The sequence below is a fragment of the Aethalodelphis obliquidens genome, unplaced genomic scaffold (assembly GCF_003676395.1).
Source record: "Aethalodelphis obliquidens isolate GAN/ISIS:26980383/991018 unplaced genomic scaffold, ASM367639v1 scaffold4, whole genome shotgun sequence".
NCBI classification, from domain to species: domain Eukaryota; kingdom Metazoa; phylum Chordata; class Mammalia; order Artiodactyla; family Delphinidae; genus Aethalodelphis; species Aethalodelphis obliquidens.
In genome coordinates, this window is record NW_020837948.1 from 64,809,971 (window position 1) to 64,831,767 (window position 21,797).

The window sequence follows — 21,797 nt, forward strand, 5'->3', positions numbered from 1 at the left end:
CCTGATCTAATATCCGGCTTCTCTTAGCTTCATTCTATGCATTATTTTCAGTCAGAGTTGCCTATGGTAACATTTCAATGTCCGAAAATAATCAATGTCCTCCTTTTTAAAAGAGCTAACATTACTGAACATGTTACTCAAGAATTAGAAAATTTGGCAAGATTTGATCATTTAAAGTCACCCGGGCTCACGCATGAATTCCATTAAACTTTCAAAGAACCACTGACCTTGAGGCAGACTAATCCTGACTATGACTCATGGCCAGAGCCTCACTGACTCTTTTTGTATGACCCATGATCTGATTTTTAAAATTATTTTAATGGAGGAACAAGTGAAAAGAATAATAGTTTATGACAACATGAAAATTATATGAAATTTAAATTTCAGTATCCATAAATAAAGTCTTATTGGCTCAAAAAAAAAAAAAGTCAACAGCCAAAGTTCCAATCCAGCATGACCTCATGGAAAGTATTCATTTAGGGAAGCCAGTGTTACAACAGTGATATCTTACATGTTTACAGTACTTGGTAGCTTATCAAGCATTTCCTAGGACCTGACCTCATTCTGAGCTTCAGAATACCATGTAGGTGGGTAGGACAGACTTGTCCTATTTTCCAGATGAGGAAACTGGGTCTCACAGAAATGCAGAAACTCACAGCAAATCACAAGGCCAGCAAGTGGCAGAGCTGGGATTTGGACACGGTTTCTCGACCCCTTGGACCTTTCAGCCACTGGTGAGGACAGTAATGAGGGTGTGCCCTGTGGTAAGCTGACAACCTCTGTAGCAAACAAAATTACTATGATTTCCCCTTTATTTTGCTAGGATTATCTTTATCCTGAATCTCTGGACAGGAGAGGAGATCCTCTCCTGCTAAAATAAGAACAAAAACTCCTTTCAAGTAACAAATACAATTGGTAAATAAACACAATTTTAAATAGTTGACTTCATTAATAGTCAGTTAATTGCAGACAACAACAATGGTGTGTCATTTCCTCCATCAAGTTAGAAACTATAGAATTGAAGTGATAAAGATGCAGTAAAACTAGTGTTTATGCTCCACCCTGGCGGCCTCCTCTACTGCTACAACCATTTAGAAGCTGTTTAGCCATACCTATCTGGAGCCGTGAAATTGTTCATACTCTCTGAATCAGTAATCTTACATCTGGGAATCTATCCTAAGGAAATAATATGAAACAGAGAAAGAAAAAAAATATATATATATCTTTCCTGACCCCTGGTTGTTGAATTCTCCCTTGTATAGCAATGAGATAGCATGATATCTTTTCAATAAATTTCCTTTGTTTAAACTAGTTCAAGTTAGGTTCTGTTACCTGGCTCCGGAAACATCATTATTATAAAAACATACACACACAAAGATGGCTAATACAAATATTAATATCCTCCCCCTTCTTTCCTTCATAATTGATCCCAATTAACTTTTCCAACTGCATTGCCTATTACCCCATCTCTCCACCCCACCCCCCATCAAACTCAAAGCTCTGGTAAGTCCAACTCCTCATGGTGGACCAGAGGGACTATGAACATACACGTTCTTAACTTTCAGGAGCATCAGGATCACCTGGAAAGCTGGTTAAAACACAGGCTCCTGGGCTTCCCTGGTGACGCAGTGGTTAAGACCCCACCTGACAATGCAGGGGACATGGGTTCCAGCCCCAGTCCTGGAAGATCTCACATGCCACGGAGCAACTAAGCCCGTGTGCCACAACTACTGAACCTGTGCCCTAGAGCCCGCAAGCCACAACTACTGAGCCCTCGTGCCACAACTACTGAAGCCTGCGCACCTAGAGCCCGTGGTCCACAACAAGAGAAGCCACCATGATGAGAAGCCCGCGCGCCACAATGAAGAGTAGCCCCCGCTCGCCACAACTAGAGAAAGCCCGCGTGCAGCAACGAAGATCCAGCAGAGCCAAAAATAAATAAATTTAAAAAAACACACACACAGACTCCTGATACACACTCTCCTGTCCATTCTCTGACTCAGCAGGTCCTGTGAGAGGCCTGGGAATGTGCATTTCTAACAAGTTCCGGGTGATGGCGATGCTGCTGGTGGGAGATTGCATTTCAGGAACCACTACGGTAAACAGTAGTCTGCCCCTCATGACTTCCCTTCTGGCAAAATCTTTCTAGTCCTTCAAGCCCCAGCTCCTCCCTACTTTTTGCAGCCATCTCCAATCCCACCAAGCTGAACTAATTACTTGTCCCCTGTGCTTCTTTGGAGAGAGAATAGCGCCTATTCCACAGTATAATGAGAGTGAGCTGTATAATCAATGCCAGCTCCCTGCTAACTGTGAACGTCTGGAGGGCTGGCCCATGGCCTCGGCATCCCTGTAACCCCAGAGCGAGCGCAGTGCTTGGCACACGGTGGCCATGCACACATGTAAGACTGCGCTCTTGCTTGCTGTCTCTCTCTACAGGAAGGGATGGTCGACTCTTGTTCTCACAGGATCCATTCGCATATCGAATGGCTATTTTTTCAAAACCAGCGATTAGCCATGATAGCAAAAGAAGAAACATGAGCAGAGTTTATTAGTTTGCCAAGCTAATAAATATCATCTCGCTTTGCTCCCTAAACTCCCTAATGAAGATAGCAGCTCTCAGGCAAATAAATAAAACATTAGGTTGACAACACACAGCACATCACAAGCACAGTTGGCTAATTTGCTCATAGCCGAAGGACATCAGCCACCTTTGGGATGATCTCCATAAACACACTGCCCAGACTCCCTTTCTCCTAGATAAATAGTGCCAAGCTAAGGCTTTAACAGTTTTCAATGTCTTTATGTATTTTATTTCAATAACTGTCGTTTAATAGCAAGATACCCATCTTAATCAAATGAAAGCTATTTTTCAGTAATTGTCCTAAAAGCCAATTCCTTTTCTGGAAAAACATCCTTTTGAATCAAGTGGTTGGGCTAAACAGTGTTCTCGGAATATTAATGTGAGCTTAAGCTATTAAAATGTCATGGTTAACCTTTTTAAAACCTAATTAAATTAAAATAATAATATGTGGGACAGTTTTCCTGGAAGGAAAGGCTCTTTTTCAAAGAACACGTTCCAAGTCTCAGAGCTAGCACCTTGAAGCCATGGTGGGAAAGAGGTTTTGCAGACAAAGAGAGCCCAGCTTCGCACCTGCTGTGATTAACTTTTGGTTGTTAGAGTTAATTATTGCAGCATGCTGGAGGGCAGGGACAATTTACTTGCCTGATCACACCTAATAAGATGTATTTGCAGATGCCAGCATCTCCTGGACTTAACAAACTATCAAGACAATCAATGCTGTTAGGCCCCATGTCCTTGTGATATTTTTTCCAAACAAAAAGATAAAAATCCAAGGGCAAAGCGCTAAGGATGTAGGCAAGCAGCTCAGAGGGCCTCCTTTAATGAGCATCAGGCCTATCTCCCTCCCTGGATGGCTGCAGCCACTGTGCTGGAGGTTTGCTTCACCCTAAGGCCTGATTCTATCAAGAGCAAAGTTCAGACAGCCGACATAAGGAAATTAACACCTGAAAACTCCCTCACTTCTTGGTACCTGGCCCTCGAAATGGGCCCTGCCGACTTTATCTTGTGTGGGAAAAGGCTGTTACCCACCCCCCCAAGACATTGTGCTCACCTCTTGCTACACAAGAAATGAGTTTCTGTTCCTTTGTTTGATAATCCATGCCTGGGTCCAGGGATAAAGTTTTAAAAGAAAGAAACTGGCTATAATATACAGCAGGTTGGCAAATTCCACAAAATAGCATGCCTTGGTTTCAACCCTGTTCCTTGATGGGCGGCTCTAACATTACGAGGAGGTAGGATGGGCATGCAAAGTAAGGCGGGTGCTACCAAGACTGATTAGAGAGATCTCAGACAGGTGATGGAGGGGTGCAGGTGACAGCAGTAGTCGGGGGACGGGGCGGGGCACTGAAAGCTGAACTAAGACCATCTTTGGCTCATAAGTTGTCTACCCTGAATAATGAAGAATGACCACCTTTCAGCATGAACACTTAGATCTCTATGTAGTCCAGTCATTTCTTTATTTGTTCATTCACTCAATATGTATGTATTTGTTGAGTACCTACTTCTTCCCATACACGGAGCTGAACATGTCCTTATTTCACTAAAAGTGAGCTGTGCAACTTTGAGCTCTTGGTAGTTTGCACAGGGCCCATCTCGAGCAAAAGTGTTTATATGAGAAAGCTGGGAATCTTTGTTGACCTCCCGGCTTCCAAACAATATCATCACCCCAGCAGTGATGCACATCACTTCCATTCACCTTCCATTGGTGAGAACTAGTCATATAGCCACATCTGCAAGGGAGCTTGGGAAATGTAGTCTTCATTCTATTCCCAGTACAAATTCAGTGTTTCTATTACCAATTGAAAGAAGGGGAAAACCAATGTTAGTGTCTCTGCTATCATAAGATATTTGCTTCTATAACAAAGGCTTTGGTGTCCTAATCAAACTGATGAGGTAAGAATTTGGGGCATCTCCATAGACCAGAGAGATGGAGGGATGGCCAGGAGCCAAGATCCATGTAGGAAGATTTCTCAAGTGGGATTCGACCCCACTTCAAGGCCATGGCCTCGGAGTTAGTGCAGGTCTAGGGGCCCTAGAGGACTAATAGGTAAACCATGTAGGCATCACTATTCAGGCAAACTTCAGAAAAGACAGTGCTCTGTCCTTCTCAGGCATATGTGGACCTTTTTAAAGTTTGAAAATAAAGGCACACACTGCAGGATTACCCCTGATTTACAACTTCCAAATAGAACATTTCTTAGTATCAAGAAGGAAAAACTTTTCCTCTACCTCTTAGGTTCAGTATTAGGGAGATTTCAAATTAAACTAACACAAGACTGATCACCAAGAGAAAAGACAAGTTTATTCACTTTCCTATATGGGTGCTTACAAAGAAAGTGGCTCAAAGAAGTGGTCAGAATTTGGAGTTTACATGCATCTTACTAAAAGCAGGGGCTCAGGATTCCAAGAGACAATAAATACTGAGAAATACATGTGGCAACTAATGGAACATAAGGTTTGTTTTACTAAGGTCTGTTTATGCATCCAGCACTGACTTCTCATCTCTAATAACAGGAGTTGCTCTTACACCTGGTATGGGAAGCCTCCCTTAAAGGGGGATTGATAACATTTGACTTTTTTTGGAAGTCTCTGCTTTTTGGCATATACGGAGAGTACAGAGAAAGCCTCTTCCCACATCTGTTGATTTCCAAATGCCTTCAGCTCAAAATGATCCTTATGCCACAGTGGTATATTGTGGACCCCTTCATAAGTCATAAACAAATTTTATAAAATAAATTACTTAAAAAGAAAGAAGGAGGGAGGAGAAAAGGAAAGAAGCAAAGCAGGTAGGCACTGGCTCTGATCAAATACTTTTCATACAATGTATGAATTTTAGAAAAAAAATTATATTTACATCCCCAAAACTCAATGCATCATTTTCCACAAAACAATGTGTAGTGAAAGGCTTAAGTAATGTCCCAAATTCAATTGGTAAGTCTTCATACCCAGTGTGAGCCATTCTCTGCCTGCTGTGTCCTTGCCCTGAATGTATTTCCACAAGACCTGGGTGACCTGCCCTGATTTTTGCTTAGTGTTATACAAGTCCTCCCAAATTTGAGAAAGTGTTGAAGAAAAACTTGGAGAGGAGAGGACAGCCATGACATTGGAAAAGGAAATCTTACTGCACACAGAGAAGTTGCCTGTCAACAACCACGTTAATAGTCTGGGATTAGCAAGGAATGTTTTAAGCATTTTACAGCTTAATAGGAGAGTCTTTTAGTTCCATGTAGGTGTTTTACTATGTTTCAGTTATGTTTTAGGAAATTGCATGGGGATTTAGAATTGATATGTAATGCAGTGTAATTTTTCCCACTTCAAATAATAGGAAATAGGCTCTGGTTAGCATTTCTGTGCAGAGCATCTGACTTTTTGAAGCAGATTACTGGTGCTAAGTGGGAGAAGCCTGTATTTTAGAAACTGGATAGGAAGTGATGCCCTGTAGCTCTGTACTTACTGGACACCCACTTGGCAAACACTGAGTACCGTGAGCCCAGCATCGCGCTGAAGGCTATGGACACAACAGTGAGGAAGCCAGCATTCCTGTCCTGAAGAGCCTTGGAATAGGGTCAGAGGGCCAGCAGAGTGAGTGGGGACTGGGGGGAGGGGCAGGTCGTAGGACCCTAATCCAGCTCCCTGAGCCGGGGAGGCATGAGTAAAAGTCCCCATTGCAAAAGGAGGAGAGAGAATAAATAGCCCGCGCAAAAGCCTGGAGACAGAGCACAAGGCAGCTGAATCTGGATGCATCACTGAGCACAAGAGGGCAGGTCCTCCCACTGCAGCACCCCCATTGCTCCCCATGAAAGAACAAAAGTTCCAGCTCCTCTCAGCAGCTCTGCCCACATGCTCCTGCACCCATCTTCATCTTAAGCTACTGCAGGGACAAAACTGTGAATGGGCCCTAAGACTTTGTTTCCTCATCTATAAAATGGGATAATTAAGTTCCTCCTTATAGAGTTACTGTGAGCATTGAAAGAGTTAATATATGAAAAGTGCTCATACCGGTGCCTAGCAATATATTAGCTATTATTTTTCAGCACAATATATTAGCTATTATTATTAACTAGAGGCCCTGTAAACGTGTCACAGTGCAACAAGAGGGTACCTGAGCTCAACCTGGGGCTACTAAGACCCGTGTTCTCTCTCTCTCTCTCTCTCTCTCTTTCTTTTCACTTCTCTTTTCTTACACACAGGCAAATGCATATTTTTGGACCACTCATTGGTGCAATGAACCTGTGAGCATTGAAAGAGTTAATATATGAAAAGTGCTCATACCAGTGCCTAGCAATGCTCACATGGATTCAATTTAAGATTCAAGAATGCCCACCCGGCTGGATGAGGCTGGGGAGAACAATTTCAATACTACAAGTCCTTCCTTCCTTCTATCAGGGAGCACAGGCCCCAAAGTAAGCTCTAGAGGAGAGGGTGACACATGCCTGTCCCTCCAACGGGGCCACTTTCCCAGCCTTGCCTGGTCTGAACATCTTGAAGCATATTTGCAGGTCAGTTAAGGGAACCTCAGGCATAAATTTGACTACGCACAATTTTCACCCTCCACACTGTCTTTGGAAGCCAAGCCTCACTAAAAAGGAGACACCCCAGCACCCCTGTCTGTTTAGCACTGAGTAAATTCTAATTGAATTAGAAATTTCTAAGGCTTTCTGAGAGCTGGTCTTTGGACCAGCTTGGACGGTTTAAATCCCCCCTAAGGGTAGCCTGAGGAGTAGGACAACTACCTCCCAGATGTGGAAACAAAAAATAAGGGGCTGGGGGCTTCCTTGATGGCGCAGTGGTTAAGAATCCGCCCGCCAATGCAGGGGGCACGGGTTCAAGCCCTGGTCCGGGAAGATCCCACATGCCATGGAGCAACTAAGCCCGTGCACCACAACTACTGAGCCTGCACTCTAGAGCCCACGAGCCACAACTACTGAGCCTGAGCCCTAGAGCCCGCAAGCCACAACTACTGAGCCCTCGTGCCTAGAGCCCATGCTCTGCAACAAGAGAAGCCACCGCAATGAGAAGCCCTCGCACCACAACGAAGAGTAACCCCCACTCTCTGCAACTAGAGAAAGCCCATGCACAGCAATGAAGACCCAACACAGCCAAAAATAAATAAATTAAATAAGTTTATTTTTTAAAAAAAAGAAGGGGCTGGGATTTACTACTGAGCCACCACCCCTTTCTCTCCTCCACTCGCTCCCAAGGTAAAATCTGCTTCCTCTCTGCCTAAAGTAGAGCTAAAAAGGGATCACCAATACGGAGATCTGTCACAGGGAAGCTACGTCAGGGCAGGCACAGAGCTCCAGAGCTTGAAAAATAGATGCTCTCAGCTCACAAGCCCACAAGCCCAGCACTGCTCCCGACTTCAGGCAGGTATGTTCTCCCTGTTGGGTTTAATTGCAAAATCCAGTGCAATCACTGAGCAATGAGGGTGGTTCGCTCTTTCAGGTGTGCACAGTTTTCATCAGCAGTCTCTGGTGGCACAGCCTCAGGCAGTCTTTTACCACCTTCTCCTCATCCTCCCTGTTCTGGGGAAATGGCTTTTCTAATGGCCCGCAAATGCCAGCCTGTGTTTTGAGGCATCGTCCGCGGGAGTTAGAATCCTCTTTCCCTGGTCAGACATTTACAGAGAGCTGTGATCTCAGATTCCAGCTTCCTTCTCCCTCCTAAAATCTCATCATGCCTTGTGCCTATCAACCACAATTATATATCAAAAGGTAAACATGACGATGCAACAGTTTGCATGGACGTGTGTAACTGATTCGCGGCAAGAGGTAAATAGAAGGTGTGATTACAGCTGAAAAGTGGCACCTTTGGGGGGAAAAGGGAAAAAAAAAGGGAAATGTTCTTTACAAAATGTTCCTGTCTTTATTTTCAGTTTTGTGCTCACATCTAATTCTCTAACACACAGAAGCAAGTGTATATCCATGTCCACACAAAAACACTCATATTGGGCTTCCCTGGTGGCGCAGTCGTTGAGAATCTGCCTGCTAATGCAGGGGACACGGGTTCGAGCCCTGGTCTGGGAGGATCCCACATGCCGCGGAGCAACTAGGCCCGCGAGCCACAACTACTGAGCCTGCACGTCTGGAGCCTGTGCTCCGCAACAAAAGAGGCCGCGATAGTGAGAGGCCCGTGCACCGCGATGAAGAGTGGCCCCCGCTTGCCACAACTAGAGAAAGCCCTCACACAGAAACGAAGACCCAACACAGCCAAAAATAAATAAATAAATTACTAAACTCCTACCCCCCCCACAAAAAAAACAACACTCATATTCACCCCGTGCACACCAAGCACTGTCTTAGAGACCCTTTCAGCAAATGAACAATTAGCCTCAATAGTCAAATAAACATCAGAGGACAAGGTTTTTGTCTTCCTCTGCTGCCACTAAATCTGGGAACAGAGATGAGCAAAACAGCATGAAACCTGAACCAGCTCACGCAGAAGGACTCGAGAGAACAGGATCTTCCAAACGGAAACTCCAGTTAGCACAGTGTTCTCGGAATCTCATCGCTTAAACTGTGATTCCAAAGAGGAAATCCCCTATGGCCCAGCAGGCACATACAATCAATTGTCCACATTACTTATGTAAAAACCTGTCCTGCTGAATATTCCAGACAGAGAAGTGACTGTTTCCAAATGAGGTTTGCCAACACAACCCCCTTTTCCCCAAACAGTAAGAATCAGCAGAATATCCTTATGAGTCCTCTCAATTCATTCTTCGTTATAAGCCAGGGGGGAAAGAACTCAGCTAAGTGAGATCTCGAGCTGCACAAAGTCACTAACCTAATCCCATCCAGAGGAAAACAAGATGAGAGGGTGAACCGGGGACTTTTAAATTAGTGGGCAAACTCAGAGACTAGGGGGAACTCAGTTAGGCAGGGCAACAATCAGATGAAAGTCATGAAGAGCCAGATCTAATGAGGTATCCGGGCTGCAGGGCCTGGGGCGGGTGGGCGATGGAGGTTGACAACAATGTCCCTAAGCAAAGGCTCTCAGGCCACACTACCTGTCCATGGTGGGGTATGAGTGTCAAGCACAGTGAAGGGTGCCGTGTGAGTCTCGCTTTAGAAAGCAGGAGGGCAACGAGGCTTTATTTTACATGAATTCTACAGTGTTGGCCAAACCCATCATTCCAATTTCCTGCAGGCTCCCCAAAGGGAAATGCTCCGATTAAACATGAGGCCTCAACCATGTGCAAAATGGCCTCACCTAGAATACTCGCAAGGGTGGGGAGTGGAATCACAGTATCACCGAAAACCTCCTTGCTCATGTGTTCACTCACTCTTTCCTCTCTTTCCTGGAAAAACGATAGTGACTGGGCTTGCTTTCTGCTTGGGAAAGCTTCTGCTTGGATGGCTCTCTGGAAGGTTGAGAGCGGTCAGGGTGAAGCCCGGGTGAAGGGAGCAAAGAGTGGCTGTTCCAGACCCACACTGGCCGAGTCTTTGGGAAACGAGAGGAAGTTGCTTAACTTCTACGTTATCAGCCCACATCCCTGGCCAGAGAAGAGATAAGGTTTCGGCAGATGACACAGGAAAATGATGCACTCGGCTGGAATGAGCTCAGGGCCTATGAGGGGCAGGAAGATGTGCAAATCAGGCCTGAGTCAGGGAAGCCCTAACATCAACGGAGCCCGGAAGCCAGAAATCCCCAGCATAAGGCAGCCACCTCTCTTCCACTGCCCTCAGACCTGAAGAGGATGGCACCGTGGTGTGGGAAGCAGAGCAATACCTGGAGTTGAGACCCCTAATTCTCCCTAGGTCCACATGTGACTGCTTCTCCTACCACACAGCCTGGCACTCAAGAAAAAGCATAATATTGAGGGCCTGCAACGTACAAGGCCCCGCGGATGACACAAAAATCAACAAGACACAATCGTGCCCTCAAAGACCAGGTGCTAAGAGGAAAGAGTGTGGGTTTTTGAAGCTGTCCTGATCTTGGTTCTGTCATTTATAAATTCTGTGGCCTTGGCCAAGTCATTTTGTGTCCCTGTTAAAGGGGATGACAATACTTACCGCCAAGTGTTTCTGAACGGGTAGAGATAACGTATACAAAGCACTTCTGCCAGGGGCATGGTGACCTTGATAAATGGCAACAGCATTAATAGCTGTGGAGCCCCTCAGACTCATAGGCAGCTAACAACTGAGCAAGGGAATGAGATGGAACAAACACAGTGGATCCAGAACCAGAGTAAAGCAGTCTTCATGTGGATGGGCCAAGGAGAGGGAGAAAAGGGATGCATCACAGGGGAGCAGACGCAGCTGCTTCTGAAATAGGGACGGGCAATGACTCCTACTCTGGAGGCTTCACAGGTATGTGACGGAGTGGCCACACAGGGCCCTGCACTTAGAAGAGTTTGTGTTTCCTTTAGTACCCTGCTGTCATCACCTTGAAATTCTTAGTAAGTTTTGAACAAGAGGACTTGCATTTTCATTCTTAACTAGGCCCTGCAAACTGTGTGGCCAGCCCTGCTCCTACCGACTGAGACTGATGGGATTTTAATTGCCTGCGTCTCTGAGGCAGCCCACCCCCTTCTCAGGGCCTCCCAAACTGGGCAGACACCGCTGCCCCTCTGCTATCCCAGTTTGCAGGATAGGTTTTCCTTCTCAGCTCCAGACTTCCTAATCCACATGACCCACCCCAGCTTCTCTGTGGGTAACTGAGTGGGTAAAAGATCTGTACCAGGTCATCACTTTCAAAACACAAGGAAATGTTCCCCTCCATAAAAACCATGTCCAGAATTCAAGAATTCTACCTGGCAAAGACCACCATCCCTGTGTCTAGCCCCATCAGCCTTCCATTCAACCAAACTTTATTGAGTACCTACCATGTACCCATTTCTCAGCTGAGCCCAACTGAATCCTGTCTTCCTGGCCACATGCAAACCCCACCTGGAACTGACAGGTGCTTGGCTAAAGGAACAATGTTCCCAAGGACCTAGAGTAAGATAAATCTTTGGGCCATTTGACCTAGAAACTATTGCCGAGAAGAAAGAGCACATTCTGGAATAGGCATGAGAACACAGGCATAGGGCTGTGCTCTCTCCAACTCCAGCAGCCAGGCAAGGCAGTTGGATGAGACGATGCAAACCCTGTCATGTTTCCCCACCTGCTGTTAAGAAATGTCCTGTCCGAAGACCTAAACAGATATTTCTCCAAAGAAGATAGACAGACGGCCAACAAACACATGAAAGGATGCTCAACATCACTAATCGTTAGAGAAATGCAAATCAAAACTACAATGAGGTATCACTTCACACCGGTCAGAATGGCCATCATCAAAAAGTCTACAAACAATAAATGCTAGAGAGGGTGTGGAGAAAAGGGAACCCTCTTGCACTGTTGGTGGGAATGTAAATTGATACAGCCACAATGGAGAACAGTACGGAGGTTCCTTACAAAACCAAAAATAGAACTACCATACGACACAGCAATCCCACTACTGGGCATATATCCTGAGAAAACCATAATTCAAAAGGAATCATGTACCACAATGTTCACTGCAGCTCTATTTACAATAGCCAGGACATGGAAGCAACCTAAGTGTCCATCGACAGATGAACGGATAAAGAAGATGTGGCACATATATACAACGGAATATTACTCAGCCATAAAAAGAAATGAAATTGAGTTATTTGTAGTGAGGTGGATGGACCTAGAGTCTGTCATGTGGAGTGAAGTAAGTCAGAAAGAGAAAAACAAATACTGTATGCTAACACATATATATGGAATCTAAAAAAAACAAAACAAAAAAATGGTTCTGAAGAACCTAGGGGCAGGACAAGAATAAAGACACAGACATAGAGAATAGACTGGAGGACACGGGGAGGGGGACGGGTAAGCTGGGACAAAGTGAGAGAGTGGCACGGACATATGTACACTACGAAATGTAAAATAGATAGTTAATAGGAAGCAGCCCCATAGCACAGGGAGATCAGCTCAGTGCTTTGTGACCACCTAGAGGGGTGGGAGAGGGAGGGTGGGAGGGAGGGAGATGCAAGAGGGAAGAGATATGGGAACATATGTATACGTATAACTGATTCACTTTGTTATAAAGCAGAAACTAACACACCATTGTAAAGCAATTATACTCCAATAAAGATGTTTAGAAAAAAGAAAAAGAAATGTCCTGCGAATTCAATATTTTATAATAACCTATAACGGAAAAGAATCTGAAAAAGATATAAACTGAGTCACTTTGCTATACACCTGAAACTAACACAACATTGTAAATCAACTATTCTTCAATTTAAAAAAAAAAGTGTCCTGCCCTCTATGAGTTGCATTACTGCCAGGTGTTCTGCATCCCTAGGTGTGGTTCTCGGATATCTCAGCTCGGTGGTTTGGGGTGCGGGGTGTAATCTGCTTGGACTCACTTCCCCTGTGGGAAAGGGATGGGATGGCCAAAGAGCCCTGGGCATTCCCAGGCACAGAAGCAGCAAGAATGTGAGGATATCCTGAAGAAAGTGGTCTGCAGAGTGGTCAGATAGTGGACAGAGGGCATGGGCCGGGGGAGGGAGATGCAGGCTCCTGCTGACTAACCTTCTTCTCTTCCACTGTAAGAGTCCCACCTCTGAGCAGCACAGAGACCCGAAGGAGAGAAGGTCCCAGAAGTTGATCTATAGGATGTGCCAAGAAAAGTTTCCCGATTCATCGGAATCAGTGAACTAAGCCACAAGCAGTGAGAGTAAAAACAGCTACATCCATCTCATGAGGAAGAGAGAAAAACATAGTAAGGGAAGAGGCCGCCCTTCCAAATCTGCTCTAAGCCAGGGGCTCTTGGCATTTTTTAAAATCCATGCCGCATTGTAATAAACATGAAAACCTCTCATCCTCTTTTAAAGAGTTGTATAAATGTCAAGTAAATTAAGTATATCAACTTCAATTACGTAGAAGGCGTAATGGTGATCTAAGCATATCCTTTTTGAACTCAGCTTGCTACTTCTCCCTGTCTCCAATTTTCCTACCCCCATTCCCACCCCACCGCCTGAGATTCTAATGTGCCCTTAATTGGGAAACTCTTTTTGTCCCCCAACTAGAAATATTCAGTTTAAACTTATTTTAGATTGTGACCTTCTTGAGGCACTGTCTTAATCTTCTTGGATATTCTTAAGTCTTCTTTGGGTCTCTGGCTACTCAGAGAAGTGGGGCTCAGGAAGAGAAGAGAGGTTAGCTGGCACAAACCAACATCCCATGAGTGCTATCACCATGCCTAGTAAATGGCCTGATATAGTCACTGCTCAATACATGTTGATAAAAGATTACATGTGTGGGTGGGTGGATGGATGGATGGATGGATGGGTAGAGGTAAGGGATGTCAGATCATTATCCACACTTCTTTAGGACCAAAGTTAATTTTGTGCTATAACCTTGGGCTTTAGGGGACCATCATCTGGGAGAAAATGAGATCTGGGGAGTGGGCAGATCCTCAAAGAGAACCGGCAAGTCTTTACCAACCTCCTTTTTCCCATGTTTGTTGGGAACACCCAACTTCCCAGACCTCAGCATTCTCACGCGGGCAAAGCCCCTTGCCTTTGAGCAGCCACAGATTGTCGCTGGGCGCAGAGCAAGCCAGATCACACCAGAAAATCTTTCAGAGAGGCTCAGAAGACTCCCAGACTCCACACACAGGAAAGCTCAGTGTTATGACCCGCCTGGACTGCAGAGAAAAGAAAGGAGACAGCCCACGGCTCACACTGACAAACCAGAGGACATCAAGCGAAACAGGAAGGGGTCTAGAGTTGTGTAATATGTGATCGACCATTGAATGAACTGAAGATAGTCAGCCGCTTGGTGGGGGAAGAGTAAAGGTGGCCGCTGAGAGTTAACAGCCCTCTTCAGGAAGTTGAATGACAGTATGTTGAAAGTACATTTGAACATTTAGATCTAGAAAACAAAACTATGACCAAGGGGACACTTACTTAATTTCACACAAGGAAGCAGTTTTTAACAATTAAGGCTGTCCCACAATGGAATATTCAAGTCTATCATTGTTAAGAGGTATGATGAGTAAGTTTCCTTTCAGCGGAAGAATTGAAACAGCAGCTGTCTGCTCGTCTGTCTGAGCTGTCGTGTGAGAGGTTTCTCTGGTGGAAGGGAGGCGGGGCTGGATGATTCAAGCTCTCTTCCACAACTCATTTTTTCAGGTGAGACATCCAGGCCATTCTCACTCCTCACCCCATCCACCCGGACTCAGACTCAAGTTTCAGTTCAAGGGTCTGACTGTGAATCACTTCCCCACTTAGAATTTAGGAATCTTCAAACTCCTAGGTTTATTGGTAGAAAATTCTATTTTCCCCCAGAGGTGTGCAGACCTCAACGGGGAGCTGGCCTCTTTCTCTCTTAAAGGGACACACTTAACCAAGGGATGATGGAAAGCTTCACTTAGGAAGGTCTCCTCAAACTCTGTCTCTGGGTTTCCACTTCTCTATTTTTCTCTCCTCTCTCCACACCCCCATACTCCAAAGGGTTGCTCAGCAAGTGCTTTGGAAAGGTCCTCCCTTGGGTCCCTGTGTTCTAACTCCATCCTGGTAAGCCAATTAAGTATTCTTTCAGCTCATCTCTGAAAGGCAACTCACACTAGAGTCTCTGCCTAGAGGTCACCAAACTCTTTTAAGGAAGTGGTCTACAGCCCTTTAAAGAGAGCGTCGCTAGGAAGTATGCTGAGGAACACCGAACACCCTTCTTTCAGCAACCTGGTGTCACACTCCTCAGCCTTCTCCATCTCCATCACACTGTGGTCTGAGCAGGGCACAGGCCCAGTGCCAAGCGTCCCGGGGTACCTGTTCACATCGCCACCCCAATCCAACTGAGTACTGCAGTATTGAACCCCTTACCCTTAACTCAGGTATATGAGGAATTTGGAACTCTAAAAATGTTTAGTTTCCCTTTACACCCCGACTCCACCCACACTGGACACAAGGAATGCATGCAAATCGGGTGCCAGGAACTGTCCAGAGAGCCCCAAAGTTGACCTTCAGACTAAATCCTGAAACTGACTCTGGGTTGCCAACATCGTCAAAGCCGGGGGTGGGTAGCCTGGCCAGGGACACCAAGCCTGGTAGGTGCTCAGTAAGTAGTGATGCCGAGTGACTCTCAGCACAGATTTGGGACTTGGGAGAAGTGACTGGGCTCTGTTTCTTCATTCATCAATACGGAAGTTGTTCTTGGGTTCCAGAGCTTGACCTTGTCTAAAATGACACAATTTTCTGATTCAAAGGGACATTTTCCCTCAACCTCTTCTGTTTCAGATGAGGAAATCTATGTCCTGGGAAGCACGCTGACTTGGGCAAGCTTACACTCGTCTTTAGAGCCTGGTCGTCTGCCTCCAGGGCCTAGCTCCAGTGAGCCCTTCCAGACCAACTGTCCTGGACCCTAGGAGACAGATGGTTCTGGATATTAGGAAAAGGAACACAGCGGGCACGTGGCAAAGGGTAAAAGGAGCCTGCAGTCTACTCCTTGGCTCTCTCTGGCAAAAGGCAGTGCTATTAGCATAAAGCCCTTAAGGAAATATTTATTCTTCACAATCCTTCCTCTTCCACCATAGCCATCCATAAGAGCTCAAAGTACAGAGCAAAGCAAAACAATCTCCCGAGGAGGTCTCTGCCTCAGACTGTATTCAGATCTGGAGCAAGAAGCTCCAGAGAACCACTTACTTCTGAATTCAATGTTGCCATAATCCCAGCTAGGTGTGTGTGTTTCAGGGGACACTGTGAACTGGCTTGGAGCCCTACCGGAGGTGTGGCAAGCACCTTCTAAGTGTTCCCTAAGCAACTCTCATTGAACCTTTGGGGAATAATTATTATCTCCCATTGATGACTCAGACTGTTCAGCCACATGAGTGTTGAGTGCCCTGTTATGCTAATAAGGTCAAGTCAGTAGACAAGAGAGCAGTCAGGTCTTTAGTTCCAGGCCAAAAAACATATGTCCAATAGATAAGTTTAATGAGGTTCCCTAAATGAAAGTAGCTCATGGCTACTTGACAATGGTCATGTGACAAAGTTCTGGCAGATGTTAACTTCTTTTTTTTTTAATATTTATTTATTTATTTTGGTTGTGGCACGCGGGATCTTTTAGTTGCAGCATGAGGGCTTCTTAGCTGCGGCACACATGCAGGATCTAGTTCCCCGACCAGGGATCGAACCCAGGCCCCCTGCATTGGGAGCGTGGAGTCTTACCCACTGGACCACCAGGGAAGTCTCCAGATGTTGTTAACTTTTAAGGACAAAAAAGGGAGACCCTGTATGGCTAGAACAGTCACGCTAGAGGAACAATGTTGTAAGAATTTTAGTTTGGGGGAAGATCCTTTCTTTTGCAGGGTTGTTTGTGTTCATGACTTGGATGATCTAATTCATCTTCAGTTCTTCCATGACCCAGGCCAAGACTGAAAATAGTTGATAATACAATCATGTGCAACTCACATTTTCTAGATACAAATAATTTGGAACACAGCCTGCCTATTGCTCTGAACGATTCACAGATTGCTCGTGTGAAGACTACGTGAGACTTTCAAACGTCTGCCTAGCTGTCGCCAGGCACCAGGTCAGGCGGATATCAGTGACTGCCTAAGTCCACATTCCAGGAACTTGTACCCTGAAATGTCTGCATGGCTCAGCAAGCCAAGAACTTCATGTGCACACAGTACCCATGCTGATGAAAACACTCCATGGTGGCCACCCCTGGAACTTCTCCAAATCCTATTGCCAGAGGCAACCAAAGTAAGTGCTGTAATCTAATTGGCTAAGACATCCCTTAGCTTATGTCAATTATCTTGTAAGCTACACAGAAACACAGCCATTCCAGTTTTATCGCTAGTTTTCTTCTAAGCCTTGTCTGCTGGCGAAATAGAAGTGAGACAATGCACAGGAAAAGAACCAAGGGTTATCGGCGTGGGAAGGGACCTCAGAGCTCATTAACCCAGCTTCCTACTTCACAAAGAAGTAAACTGAGTTTCTGACTAAGTCATGTTCCCTAGAAGCAGAGCCGGAAACACAGATTCAGGCACACATGGTTTACTGAGGGAGTGCGCTTCAAGAAAAACTTATGAGGGAGCAGGTGGAGCAGTACAGAAAAGAGGAAGGTGCTGAGAAAGGCTACGACCGCAAGAAAAGTCTAGCCTTGGCCTGGAGGGCTCTGGCTACGGGCCTCCCCTGGGATGGGAGGATCTGCTGTCCTAACGGCCTTGGATAATGCTCTAGAGAAAGGAGCAGCTGGGAGCTGTTAGTTAGCAGGCAATGCCACGGCAGCTGGGGGATGGTTCCAGTACTGGGGATCTGCGCAAGTCCCAGGGGTAGTACCAGAGCACCAGAGAAATGTCTCTATAGAACGTCTGTATAAATACATATTTTTATTAACATAAATATATAAACAAATGTCTATACATGTCTCTCTCCAGAGATATATAGAGGCAGAGAGACAGACATACAGAGGCAGAGACAGAGACACAGAGAGAGACAGATAGACACAAAGACAGAAAGAGACACACAGAGAGGGACAGGGAAGACACACAGGCTCGATGGGCCCGGCAGAAGCTGAAGCTCTACGGGAGCATATACTGTGAGCAATGGAGATGCTGATCGAGAAAACACATTGAGCGAAGGATGAGAAGTCTAGGCCACCAGAGCGCGGAGCAGATGCACAGAGGGCGTGTGTCTGTGCTGTGTTCATGGCAGAGCTCTAAAACGATGAGCCATGACCTCCACGACTGAAGCAGAGTTTTATAAGTGAGACCAGGGAGTTGGTAACCTAGGGAACACATTTGTCCATGAGACCAGGACAGAGACGGAGGCATGAGCACAGCTACAGACTATAGGAGGACACCCAGCAGTCAGCAGCGTGCAGAGAAGCTGGGGGCTGACACAGTAATGACCACAGAATTACGGCCCGGGTCATGAATCCAGTGACAGAGCTGTTGTCAGGGGGATGGGAACAGGCTGCACTTGTGTGTGTGTGGGGGGGGGGGGCGGGGGGCGTTTGGGAACAGCCTTAGGGAAGTCATAGGTAGGGGTCATGACACAGCACAAGCCCCAGGGAGACTTGGCAGATGCACAGCCCTGGGCTGGTGGAAGGGGGATCGAGGGCATGTGTGACGGCAGACGGAAGGCAGGGACCTAGCCCAAGCAACAGGTGCCAGCAGGACTAGTGGCCAATTGCATCTTCTTGGGAGGGTTTCTTTGATCCCTCCTCATTGGTCCCAGAATGAAGGACACCCTGAGCCTGCAGGCAGCAGGGTGGAATGGGGGGATTGGGAAGGTGGCGGGAGGAATGGTGGGAGGTCAATGGACCCTCCAAAGGCAGAAGCAAGGTCTCAGCAGTGGTCTGGGGCAAGAAACCTATTTAGGAAACCAAGCTTTGCAGGCAGTGGAAGACTCTGGTTGGGAGTTTGTACCTGAATCTCTAGGGGATCAAGGCAGCCCCTCTCGTTATCCAAGCCTGTGTTTGCCGAATGTGCAAACATTCAGAAGTACGGATCTTAAAAAATGATTAAAAAGAACAAAGCTCCTATAGGGAAAACACACTATTAATCTCGAAAGTTCTCTTCCATTTCTTTACAGCTGCTCCTCTCCAATAAAACAACACACGGTGGTTTTGTTTATTTTAGCATATTACAGTTTTGATAAAGCCCCAGATCCTTACATCAAATATATTCTTCAATGTCAAAAGGACATGCAGAGCAATGTTTCCTAATGAAGGGTTTATCTTTTATCTGACATTGATGATTTAGCTGGTGCTGATCTCTTCATCCTCTTTTTCATTTAAAAAAAAAAAGTTGAACAAAATTACCTTTCTTGGAATAACAGCTCCTTTTAAAACCTGACTGCTTTGTCATTACCTCTGTAATCTCCCTTGGAGATCATGGGCTATTCATTTCCTCCCTAACTCCAATTTGCCTTTTGATATTTTTCTTTGGTCTGTTCAAACAGTCCTCCGGTTGCCCAGCTCATCAGAGTGAGGCCTTAGAATGAGCAACAGTCCACTGCCATGGCAAGTCACCTGCGGCGTGTCACCCACGGCGTGTCACCCAGAGGTCAGCCAGCTCTGGGGCCCCTCCATGCACCACGGAGGTGCTTTGAAAATGGTCTAAGCTCTTCTCGTTAAAGCTTTCCCTAGCTCTTACCCCTGTGATATCTTTTATCTATATATCATGTCAGAGGCCGCAGCCTCATAGTCCTAAAAAAAAAGTATCTACTGAACCTCTAAAAAAATGAAAACCTGACAAAAGGAAAGGCTGGAAATATGACATGGTTACCTGTGGACCCTCAGGGCCCCATGCACAGCTATGAGGGGAGTTCCCTGCACGAGGGGCCCTGGTTGAGAGGTAAGTGGACCTAAAATTCAGCCCACGTAGAGCTGCGTGTGCCTAGAGAGGGTGGCTTTTCCCACTTTGGACCAAGCGCCATCTGGATTGCCAGTATCTGGGTTCTTAGTGGGTAGTTTCTTCCACATGATGAATTGAGCCAGTGGGTTAGGTTAGATTGTTGTTTTTTCTCATTGTGTGGAGTTGTTGCTCTTTTCTTCTTTGGTTATTTTTTTTCCAGTCCTTTTTTTTAATTTAAAAAAATTTTTATTTTATATTGGAGCATATTTGATTAACGATGTTGCATTAGTTTCCTGGAGTACAGCAAAGTGATTCAGTTATACATATACATGTATCTATTCTTTTTCAAATTCTTTTCCCACTCAGGTTATTATACAGTATTGAGCAGAGTTGCCTGCGCTATACAGTAGGTCCTTGTTGGTTATCTATTTTAAATACAGCTGTGTGTACATGTCAATCCCAAACTCCCAATCTATCCCTCTCCCTCACCCTTCCCCCCTGGTATTTGGTTATTTTTTTCTTGTATTTCATCTATGTGATTTGAATCTTGCTGTCCCCTGTGGAAAGCTGGACAGCCCCTGGCACAGCCATGGTTCAGAGGGAGCACTGCACACACAAGAAACCTCACCCACCTCTCTCTGCCTCTCTTCTTACACGTCCTCTCAAAAAGAAATTTCTTTTCAACTATGTTTAATCAGTGGTATGGATCCAAGTGCACTGGCTTAGTCCTTATTAGATTTTGAATGCACAATCACATCCCAACTCATTAGTGACAAGAAAGCTGAGCTGTCAAGCATGGCTTCTGAAACTCTAGGGAAGGGGTCTGTATTAGAGCAGCGTCCAGGATCCACACACAAGCTGAGCTGGCTTTTTCTTTTCTTTTAAGCTTTATTGATCTCAGGAAGAACTGAAGGCTGTTGAAAAAGGTGGGAATCAGCTCAACATACCAATTTATGTATTATTTATGGACTTAAATAAGCCTAGACTCGCAGCAATAAAGAAAAATTAATTCATGTGATAGAACTACCACTGTATTCAATTCCAACGTTAGAAGCGTGTCACACAAAGACAGAGATCTTGCAGGGTGGAGAATGGGGTAGTGGAAGCAATGTGGAATTTTAGATCAGACAGCACCACCTCCCCTAAGACCTGGAGCAAGTTCCAAGATCTCTCTAGGCTTCAGTTTTCTCATCTGTAAAATGGACAGAAATATCGATTCTCAGGGTTGTTGTGATAATTACATGGGAGAAGTAATAGAAACTCAAAGTGGTTACAAGTTCCTGTTGTGGGTATCCTGTGTGAGGAGGGGTGCAGCTCCTAGACTCTTGTCACAGAACAGTCACGTTTCCTGACTTAAGGCCCATGGGAAGGGGCAACTCTGGCAGCAGGAAAGAACTCCCCCATTTTTACTCCAAAGGACATAAGAAGAAAGACCTGCTCCACTAACAGGAAACAGCTCTCTCTTGCTCTCTCTCTCTCTCCCTCTCTCTATCTCTCTCACTCTCGCTCTCTCCCTCCCTCCCTCAATCTCTTTTCTGAAATAAATACAAAACTGGCTCAATCACCCACCTACCGTATAGCAATAAGTCCAGTATTTTTTCTAACTATACCCTCCAAGTAATGGCCAGTCTGCCTTCCACGCTGGGCAAGGAGAGCCCTGATCTCCAGGTGGTCCCCTCCTGCCCTGGCTTCTTGCTGCCACCAGAGCAGCTGTTAAAATCTGATTGTCCACAGCCTGAGATGCCCATCCACCATGTGCTGATCCAATACCCTTGGTCAGTGGACTTCAATGCCAAGTTCAGCAAAGGATGCCCACCCCAACGTGGGTTCCCAGGACAGCACTTCTTAGCTAATATTCTGCCTTCCCTTTCCACCCATTCCCCAGACATCAAAGTTTCAGGAG

At 45.6% G+C, this 21,797-nt stretch overlaps 1 long non-coding RNA gene across 1 annotated transcript; it reads right to left on the bottom strand.

Annotated features, from left to right (window-relative positions):
- Positions 1-244: 244 nt before the first annotated feature.
- LOC113613856 (uncharacterized) lies at positions 245-17,377 on the bottom strand. Its single transcript, XR_003430394.1, has 3 exons — positions 17,367-17,377; positions 16,352-16,362; positions 245-403 (listed from the first exon to the last, which is right to left on the bottom strand). It is a non-coding gene; the product is annotated as an uncharacterized LOC113613856 (long non-coding RNA).
- Between the last annotated feature and the right edge of the window lie 4,420 nt (positions 17,378-21,797).